Source organism: Camellia sinensis, chromosome 3 (genome assembly GCF_055761805.1).
Source record: "Camellia sinensis isolate YWXY chromosome 3, ASM5576180v1, whole genome shotgun sequence".
Taxonomy (NCBI): Eukaryota; Viridiplantae; Streptophyta; class Magnoliopsida; order Ericales; family Theaceae; genus Camellia; species Camellia sinensis.
Window position 1 is genome coordinate 106,210,343 of NC_138963.1, and position 11,499 is coordinate 106,221,841.

An 11,499-nucleotide genomic window follows, 5' to 3' on the forward strand; every position below is an offset into this window, starting at 1 on the left:
TATAAATAAATAATTTTTATTAGTTATTATTTATATAATTGTAAGACATGTAACACTTTTCTACTCATTTGGAGGTTATGAGAAGTTATAAAGTATTAAACACATGTAGAAATATAATGAAGGACAAAGTGAAGAGCATGAAATATGAATTAGAGGTTAAAGAAAGTTATGGAGACATAGAGATCATGGAGTGTGAAGTGTGGGAGATTGAAGAATATGGTAGTTATTAAGTAGTTTTTTTCTACAAATGTTTGCCTATAAATAGCCACTCATGGCTACATTGTAAAGACGGAGAACTCAAATAAAAGACAATTGATTTATATTTTTCTTATTATTTATATTTCTTGCACTTAATTTTCTTCACTTAATTTTATGCCCTTCATTTTTGAAGCATAGGAGTAGAGGTTAATTTTCTGTACTTTATTTTATGCACTTCCTTTGCGAAGTATAAGAGTAGAGGTAAATTAATAGTTAGTTTGATTGTTCACTCAATTGCCCCGATTGTTTACTCAATCATCTTTCTCCGTCTCCCTCATTTTTTTAATTTTTTCTCTCTATACTTGGCAATTTTGAAGTCATTTTTATTGAAGCAAAAGAACTGTCAATCCAAACGCTTGATAATTGGCTTGAATTTAATCTATAAATATTTTTCAATTCTTACTGGCACGCTCGCATTTATGATATTTTCTTTCGTAGGAAAAATAAACCAACAATTTTTGGCACGCCCGGTGGGACATCAAGTATAAGAAATGAAAAATGAATTGGATTCGTCCATTCCAAATAGCCTAAATGAAACCTTTTGGCGTAAACAAAATTTTTTGGATATTCAAGAAAAGATCCATTTTCTTGATGAAACAAACTTCCATTCATTACAATATTATTTGGTGGAAGAAAAAAGACACGATTTAATTGGGAAAATTCATGAACTTGATATGGAATTTTGCCAATGGAATGATGAGTTGTCAACTCTCACTATCAAGTCTTTAACCGAGGCCCTGTTTGTTTGGAGTTAGAGAGAGGGGATTGGGATTGATAGTGAGGTGGGACCCACTATATGTCACGTTTGTTTTGAGAGATGGGGAGAGGACTCCTAATTCCTTGGTATTAGGATAGGCCTTGGAAAGGCGATTGGAATGGAGGAGATGGAGGTGGTATTAGAATTTTAGTCCGCCGAACTATTTAATTTTTTTTTTTACATGTTCGGTATTTTTTTTTTTTTTTTTTTGAACATTAATGTTTAATTTTTTGTATTTTTTGTTAAGTAAAAATCATTATTTTATTTGTTTTATTTTTTCCTGGAAATGTTTTATTTATTTTTATTTTTATTTTTTACATGTTGGACATTTTTTTTGAGCATTAACGTTTAATGTTTATGTATTTTTTATTTGTTTTATTATTTTATATTTATTTTAAATAAAAATAATTTAACAATGCCTACACCAACAACTATTATCAAAACAAACACAATTTTACTTAATCCCCTCAATATCAATCTCCTCATTAACAATTCCCTCACTATGAATTCCCTCAATTCTACCCCTGAAAATAAATAGGGCCGAGGCTTTAATGGCTAGAATTGGTGAATTTTTTCAAAATTCTTTCAGTGTTGAAAATGGCAAAAGAAAAGAATTGATTTCATCAATGGCTTGGGGGTCCAAAAACTCATTTTTAAAGAGCCAATTTATGAAAATGACATGGCTAAAAGCACGTTGTTGAGCCAAACATGGTTAAAAATGAGGTTCCATATAAGGCTTGGGGGGTTGAAAACCATATTCTTGGAGAGTCAAACCATGGAAATAACATGTCTATGAAAGCTTTTCATAAGCCATTAATGGCTAAAATGGAACAACCCATTAAGCCAAAAAATGATTAAACTCATATGGAGGATTTTCATAAATCATTAATGGCTAAAATGAACTACCCATTAGACCAAGAAATGATGAAACTCACATGGAGGATTTTCATAATCCATTAATGGATAAAATAGAAAAACAACCCCATTTGTCAATGAATGAGGAAAGTTATTTGGCTGATGCACATGTTCTCAAGCCAAACATGACTAAGAATGATGAACAATTTAATGTTCATGAATTTGAATTTTTTGAAATTATTCAAAATGTCAAATTATTTGAATTTTTAAAGCCATCTTGTACTATAGTTCTTGGTGTTCAAAATCCTTTTTGGGATTTGTGGTTCGCATCAAAACTTAATTTTGATGAACTAGTTAATAAAACAATCATCTTTAACATTAAAGAACAACTTAGCCGTTTGAAATGTTAAACTTGGCTAAGAATGGTCAATTTATTCGAAGTAATGACAATTTAACTTTATTTTGTTTTGTTTTATTTTCTAAAATTCTCAAACTTTATGGACAACCACGTAACACCATAATTAACTTTGTGGAGTGGTTTAGTTTTGGATTTCATCTATGAATCCATTCTTAAATTTGTTTTGATTTTGGGAGACATTGGTTAATTTCCTTTAAGGTAAGACCAAAGTTTGATCTTTGCATGTATTGGAGATGGCTCCAGGATGTCTTCAAAGTTGTTCTATTAATTATTATTATTATTATTTTTATATGAATCAAAACATATGCTTCAAAAGTCGTTTTTGTTGAGACTTCAAAAGCTTCAAAGGACTATCTATTGTATCAATAACAATTTTGGGTTTCAAACAATCAATGGTTGGATGTGATTGTATACCTTCGAAGCTTAGGGAATTGTTTTAAAAGTTAGTTACTCTCATTCGAAGTTTCAAGAATTGTTTCAAAGGTTGTTACTCACCTTCGAAGCCTTAGGAATTGTTTTGAAAGTTGGCTACTCGCTCTTGAAGCTTCAAGAATTGTCTCGAAGGTTGGTTACTCGCATTCAAAGCTTTCAAGAATTATTTTGAAGGTTGGCTACTCGCCTTTAAAACTTTGAAAATTGTCTTGAAGGTTGGTTACTCGCCTTTGAAGCCTCAAGAAGTGTTTTGAGGGTTGGCTATTTACCGATTTTAAAGTATACCACGAAGCAAGAGAAGTTTCGGGTATGATATAATCTCAAAGTGGAGCATAATATTTGAACTATGTCAAAGCATTTCGAAGGCCCACGGATTTGGCTGAAAGGTGGGTCGAAGCTTCCTCAAAAGCACTTCGAAGGTCCATATATTTGGTTTGTAGGTAATTCAAAAACACTTCAAAGTTCCATATATTTAGTTCGAATGTGGCTCAAAGCTCCCTAAAAAGCACTTCGAAGGTCCATATATTTGGTTAAAAGGTAATGCAAAACACTTTAAAGTAGTGTAATTTGAAGAGTGTGTATGTTGTTTGTCACTTTGAAGCGATTCGAAAAAATGCAATCGGAAGTGAAAATATATTATTAAGGTCTGAAGAATCATGCTTCGAAGGTCTTAAAATTTCCATAGTCTCATGATACATCGAAGGTCTCGAAATAAAGCAGGGAAGGGCCAACTGGTACTAATAGGTCAAAGAAAATAACATTGGCATGAATTGTAACTAAATCAAATTAGTGATATTTTGCTAAGAATTCATCATTTCAAACACATGCAAAATAATCCAATTTCAAAACACACATTAAAATTCAAAGCATGTGAAATTATTTTAATTATGTTTGAAGCTTTATAAACTCTCCAAGCAGGTATGTATTATGCATTCGAAACTTTTAAAGCTTCTAAAATATACTGTGAGCACCTTCAAAGTAAGGTTTTGGTTCTTTTTTAACAAAATTGAATCATGTTGTATGATAAAAGATCCTTCGAATGCGTGTCTCGCTTCGAATACATTAATTAATTGTCAAATATGATCTAAATTGACGTACAACTCTTCATGAATTTGAGGTTCCTCGTTCTGAAAGAGTTGCGTGGGGCAATATTGGCACCATAAATAAATAATTTTTATTAGTTATTATTTATATAATTGTAGGACATGTGGCACTCTCCTACTCATTTGGAGGTTATGATAAGTTATAAAGTATTAAACACATGTAGAAAGATGATGAAGGATAAAGTGGAGAACATGGAGTATGAATTGGAGGTTAAAGGAAGTTATGGAGACATGGAGATCAAGGGGAAGATCATAGTGTGAAGTGTGGGAGATGGAAAAATATGGTAGTTATTCAATAGTTTTTTTCCTACAAATGTTTTCCTATAAATAGCCATTCATGGCTACATTGTAAAGAAGGAGAACTCAAATTAAAGACAATTGATTTCTATTTTTCTTGTTATTTATATTTTTTGCACTTAATTTTATGCACTTCATTTTCGAAGCATAGGAGTAGAGGTTAATTTTCTATACTTTATTTTATGCACTTCCTTTTCGAAACATAAGAGTAGAGGCAAATTAATAGTTAGTTTGATTGTTCACTAAATCACCCCGATTGTTCACTCAATCATCTTTTTCTGACTCCCTCATTCTTCTTTTAATTTTTTCTCTCTACACTTGGCAATTTTGAAGTCCTCTTCATTGAGGCAAAAGAACTATAAACACAATCGCTTGATAATTGGCTTGAATTTAATCTATAAGGATTTTTCAGTCCTTGTTGGCACGCTCACATTTATGATATTTTCCTTCGTAAGAAAAATAAACCAATAAGTCCAAATCCTAATTTCTTTTTCCCATAGGTCTAGATATGAAATTATTCTGTTTATAAGGACGTTGTTAAGTAAAATGTTCAAAATATCCATATATATATATATATATAATATGGTGGAACCAAACCGTTCACTATCTCCTTTCTCTCTCTATCTGTGTCTTCTCTCTCTTCATGACTGTCACGACCACCATCACTACAACAAACTGTACATTTGGCGACCAAAACAATTTTAGTCACCAAAAACATAATATTGGGCAACTAAAAACCTGATTTAGTCGGCATTAGTTTAATATTTTTGGCTACTAAATTACTTTAGTCGCCATATTGTCTTATTGGCGACTAAACTGAGTTTTAGTTGCTGTTTACAACCATTTTAAGCGACCAAAATTTAATTTAGTCGCCGTATAATAAGATTTTTGCGACAAAAAATTTTTGTCACCAAAAAATGGGTGTATTTTGATGAGTTTTTGGCAACCAAAGCTAAATTAGTCGTTGTATGTTAACCATTGCCGATGAAAATTTTAAAGTAGTAACCAAATAGTATGCTTTTGGCGACTAATTTTTAGTCTCTGTTAAGGATATTTGCCGACAAATAATCATTTAGTCGCTAAAGCTTCAAAATTTTTTTAGAGGGAAACTCATTAATATTGGCGCCCAGTATATATTACACAGACACACATTTTTGTTCTGTTTTGACTCACACACCAACATACAGAGCAGTTGATACACCTAACCTCATTATCGCTCACCACCGCCGATCATCACCATCGCTGGCCACCGGCGGTCGCCACCACGACCACTGCAAATTGGCCCCACCACTGATTACAGGTATTTGTCTCTTGTCTCTCTCCCTCTCTGTCGATCTGGGTCTGTGTGTTTCTATCTCTTTCTCGCCGTCTCTCCCACGCCCGTGTCTAACGATTTCTGTAGGGTTTGTATATGTTTTTTTTCTTTCATTTTCTGTTGATGCCGTAAACAATTTGTTAGGGCTTTTTCTGATTTTGTGAATGGGTTTGGTTGAAATTTCGGATTGTGGATTTCTGATTCTCAATTTTGGATTGTTGAACTATATGACCAAATTGAATTTTGTATTGGTATTAGGGACAAACCGCCAACAAAAACCTCTGAACCTCTAATTGCATGTTCTTCACAGCCCAAAAAAAAAAGAAGCATAAACCAACCCATTAGTGACATGACAATTTCTAGAAATGACATACAAAACCACAAAGAAATTGCATTTAAATTTTAAGCTTATCAATGACTCATAGGAACTATAAATAGATATATCATATATAGACATAAACATAGGTAAACATATATATATATATATACATATGAAGAGATTGTAGCTAAAATCCATATCAATTTTAATATGTAAAGACATATTCTAGTGAATATATTTATACTTCTATTCACTTTTAATTGTGTTAGATCAGACAACAATGTGAGGATAGTTACTATAATATGATAGATAGTTACTTACGATGGTCCATTGAATGATGATCCAGTGGATGACTCATCTGAAAAATAGAATGACAACAATGTCAATCCTGTATAAAGGTCAGGAAATCTAAACATGGAAAGTTAAACAAACACTGTTACCAAAGGACACTTTATGGTTTGAGGCTTTCAAAATAATGGGAGGTTAACAACTATGTTTCAATGAAACTTCTCTATAATTCTTTGAAATATGGAAGGTTCTTATAGTTTACATATCTGATAATGGTTCTAAATCAATCTTGACCTTGTTGGGTGTTGATGTTCCTGCTTTTGTTGCAGGTTTAGGGTTTTTCCAAGTAGGGCTTTTGTTGTTTTCATATGAGTGATGTGAGTATTCTCATTCTTAGTTGTATTTTCCTCTCTCATCAGTTCTCACTCTCTACCAAACCTACACACCATCATTTTTGGGTTTGAGGAACAACTTCTAATTGGGTATGTATCAAGCAGCAATCAATAACAGCTACATTCTTTAATCTTCATGTGTTATAGTTTTCAAAATATTTGCCGTCATTTGATACAAATTTTCAATGATTTTATTTGGAAATTTTTTCCCCTCATTCTTTGAATTTGGAACTCTATTAATGATAGTCTTGTCAATATACCATATTTGGTGATTTTCTTTCCCTCTTTTAAGTGTTAGTGGTGGTTGTCTTTAGTTTTTATAAAATTTTTCAAATTACATAGTTAATTTTGAATTGTTTTATGTCTTATTCACCCAAGTTTTTTTTTTTTTTGGAATTGTTGAAAATGATTGGTGATTCTAGCATCGATCTCAGAAGTAGAGCAAGGGTAATAGTTTTTCCTTATTTAAATATTTAGTTTCCATTTTATTCTTTTTTTTTTTTTTTTTTTTTTTGAGGACGAATTTCCATTTTATTCTTGTGGTTATTTTTTTATCTTCTTGATTAGCCACAATGATTTGTAATATATGTTGGTGTTGGTCTTATGCAGACTTTTTACTCTGTTTGTACCTTTTAAAGGTCCCGAAGAGCTTCCCAAGTGGAATTATGATAGATGTAGCATATGCCAAGCTCATGGAGAAAAGTGTTAATTGATCATATTGTATGTCATCTTGTTTTCACTTTTTTTGCTTATTATATTGATTGCTCTTTTCTAGTATTATTTTCCATCTTTTGCTAGATTTAAATTTAAATGAAATGGGTGCTTGCTTTTGTAATTTGGTTATATAACATGACAATCCTGAACCAATTTTTAAAAATCCATTCTGGTGGGGTAACAATATATTGGTAGTGGTGAATTAAGCCTGTATTTTGCATTCAATTTTGTTTGGTTTTTGGAGAATTTTAATTATGATGTGGTAAACTAATTTTGTTTGGCTGTCTTTCTCATTACATTGTCTTCTTAATTGGGCATGTGTCAATATTTTTCTATACTCTATTTTATGTTTTCTTGCTATTCATATTCTAAGTCTATCATGTTTTTTAAAAAATTATTGTTAGGTTTTATTTCTTGGCAATCCCGTTTGACAAAACTCCTTTGAGTTGTAATTTTATTCGCATTTTTATTTCAGTGAGGCTATGAGTTGTTAGATGCGAATCCAACCCGAATCAAGCATTTCAGAGAAGTTTGTGATGATAAAGCTTTCAAGATTGCCACTTCGCTGATTATGACGTGGATCGAGCTGCCCGGTCAGCTCGCGGGGGTCCAGGGGGCAGCGCCACGGCGGGGTCGAGGGGCAGCGCCCCCGAAGCAAAATGCAAAAATGCATTCAAAGTTTCCTGTCCGAGCATGATATATTTTTCCAGTTTTTCCATTTTTGGCCTTCCCGCTCGAGCGGGGAAAGTGACGCTCGAGCGGGGATTGGAAGCTCTCAGCATCTCTGCAGTCGCCTGTAAAAATACTGGAAGGTGTGATTTTACGCTCGAGCGGATGCTCCTACGCTCGAGAGCATCTCAGTTTGTTCGCACGCAGTTTTTGGTCAGTCCGCTCGAGCGGGCTGTGTTGAGCTCGAGCGGAGATCGCGGGACAGATTCTATAAATTCGCGTGTTGGGTCAGATTTTTAGGAGAACTGCTCCAGATCTTCTTTTTGGTTTCTAGGGTTTATATCTGGGGATACTTTGGGAGTTTTCTTTGATGTTTTTATTGAGTATTCAACTCATGATCTAAAGAGAGTACATCAAAGGTTTGTTTGTTATACACAAAAGAGAGAGTTGTTCTTCAGTTGTGGATTCTGAAGAATTCGAGCCTGAAGCTTTGGTGGAATCCGGAGTGGCTCATCAGAAAGACAATTCCGTGGTGAAGATGGGGTTGGAAGAGGCACTTAAAGGTTGGTTCAATTAGGCGTTGTGGATTCGCTAGGTAATTGAGAGTATACCTGTGTAATTCCTTTAATTCTTCTTAGTGGATTGTCTTGTGGCTGTTGCCCGTGGTTTTTTGATCACAGTTGGAGGTGTCCAATTGTGGTTTTTTCCACGTTAAATCGTTGTGTCTCTTTGTCTTGATTGTTTGATTGGGATTGTTATATTCTGCTTAAAATTGATACATAATCACAAATCAACATCTAGGGGATTTCTAGATTCTTCAATTATAATATTGACTTTTTTAATACTTGTTATTTTCCTCTCTAAGAGTTCTTAAATATGTTATAATTGTACACCCAATACACGTGGATGTTAGGATATGTATCTTTAACAAATTATAGTTGAACAACCAGAAGTTTGCTTTGGGTATTTTGCTTTGGGATTATTAGTTAACAAAACATTTTCTTCTCCCCTCAGCATGGGTTAGCAATATAATGTCATGAACTAAAATTATGGAAAGACGTTGCTGATGACCCAACAATGAACACATACCCCATGACGGCGTGCTGATGACCAATCAACAAACACACTACGAAAAACTTGAGGTTTACACTGTGGTTACTTTGTATAGTTGAAAATAATTTCTTTAAAAGTCAGCCTCAGTTGAGAAATCTGTGGCCAAAACATAACAAATTAGGATTAGAAAGTGTGATTAATCAATAGCCTAAATTCTCTCACATCTTTCTAGTGCAAACCTTTGTAACTCCATTGAAACAATAGAGGATAATCTGGTGTAGCCAACAAACCATATTCTAACTAGATTTTTTTTTGTCTAGGCCCTCAATAGGCTTGAGCCATCTCTGCTATAGACCAAAATGCCCTTACTGCAAGAACACGAAAGCCATCAGAAAGTAGAGAACTCATAAAGGGGTGGTAATCTATGTAAATATCTCACATTCGAACATTCTACTCCAAATGTAAAATGTAAATAGTACTAGTTGTTCGGGTTTCAATTTTGGATTTTACTAATTGAATATTAGATTTTGTTGACTTTTTAACAATTTTAAGTTAATAGTCTGTTTCATGTAATATTTTTCATGAATTTTAAAATTATTTTTCTACTTATTGGAACAAATATATAGAAATTAGTATACTATTTGTTAAATATAAATTAATCTTGCACCAAGACTAGCAAATGCCCCTATTAATTAATATAGAATTGAAGAATCATATTAAGGGTATATATTTGGAATACTACTTAGAAGGAACAATCAATCCATGTAATTAAATTAAATATTTTGTAATATGAAAATAATTTTGTTCACACACTTTTTTAGTATATGAACATTACAAAATATAATTATAGTTGAAATATAATTGTTGTCAACTTGATTAACACTCTTCTCTAATGAATAGAAGAAAAAATTATCCCAAATCATAGTCTATTGACATATTATGCACAAAATTAGACCCTTTCAACAATCTAACATCTTTGAGCTACCTTCAAAACACATAAACGTCAACTAATTTTATTGATATTATATATTTGTCACAGCTTTAGACCCAAATATGCAAGCAGAAAATAGCCAATGGTCATCTACTATACTATACTCACATGAACTTGTACTTTATCTAGTATTGAATACACGTCAACTACTGCGTAATGCTTAAAAGAGTCTTTAATACACTCTTATTTGTGAATAATGCATAAAAATAGTATTGAATACACTAATATTTGGAGGAGTTAGTTTCACATAGAATTATGAATGTATTGTGAATGTATGTCACATTTACGTATGAATACATGCCAAGTTAGTAGTGAAATTAGCCAACTATATGCAATCGAAAAATAGGCAAAACATCCCGATCTATTATTACTATTTCGTTCATTTCAAAAAGCAATGCTAATCGAACCCCTAAACTTTGCAGAAGCTCTCTTCCATTACAGAGTATTTTTCCAAGTTGCCGTCCATTCCCAGGTTCATCTTTGCTTGATGTGTACTATTCTAATAATGGACAAGAGTTAGATGATGATAGGCTGAAAAGTAAAGAGTATCTAGAAGGTGTTCAGTCATTTATTGAGTTCGCTACGAAGAATTTAGGGCCGTAGGATGAAATCCATTGTCCTTGTGTTGATTGCTTGAACGACACGAAATTTAGTTGACACGTTGTATGGTTGCACATGATTTGAAGAGGAATCACATGTTCTTATCGAACTTGGGTCTACCATGGGGAACATGTTCCCATGTTTCGTGCTTATCCTACTATGTGAAACGATGATACTGAAAGCCACCGAGCTGGAATGACAACCAATCACGAAAATGTGGGTGAACTTCCAACCATGTTAGAAGAGATTTACATGAGTGGTCTCATGGATGATCATATCGACGAAGAACGTACTAGTTCGGAGAGGCACACTTTGTTGAAGTTCATGAAGTTGTTCGATGATGCTCAACGCAAAGTATATCCAGAGTGTGAAAATTTCTTCATCTTGTCCTTTGTAATTAGGATGCTTCACGTGAAGGTGTATAATAAATGGAGCAACAAATCTTTCAATATGGTTATGCAAGTTTTCAAAGACATTTTACCAAAGTGTGATGAAAATGTTCCATGGACCCTTTATGAAGCGAAAAAGTTCTTATGTGAATTGGGTTTGGGATATGAGGCCATTCATGCATGCAAGAATGATTGTACTTTATTTTGAAAGGACAACGCCACGTTGGAGAATTGCCCTACATGTACGGAGTCTAGATACAAGTTGAACGACAAGACGGGTAAGAAAATTCCACACAAAATACTGAGATACTTTCCTTTGACACCGAGGTTGAAGAGATTGTACATGTCGAAAAAAATAGCCGCACATATGAGATGGCACAAAGATAAGCGTGTGGATGATAGAGTATTGCGACATCCAGTTGATGGTGAGGCATGGAAGGACTTTGATAGGCTGCATCCTACGTTCTCTGCGGATCCTCAGAATGTAAGGCTTGGGCTTGCCATGGATGGTTTCAATCCATTCGGAAATATGAGTATATCGTACAGCATGTGGCCCGTAATCTTAATGCCTTACAATCTACCCGCATGGAAGTGTATGAAAGATCCATTTTTCATGATGTCATTGCTTATTCCCAGATGATCCGCACCT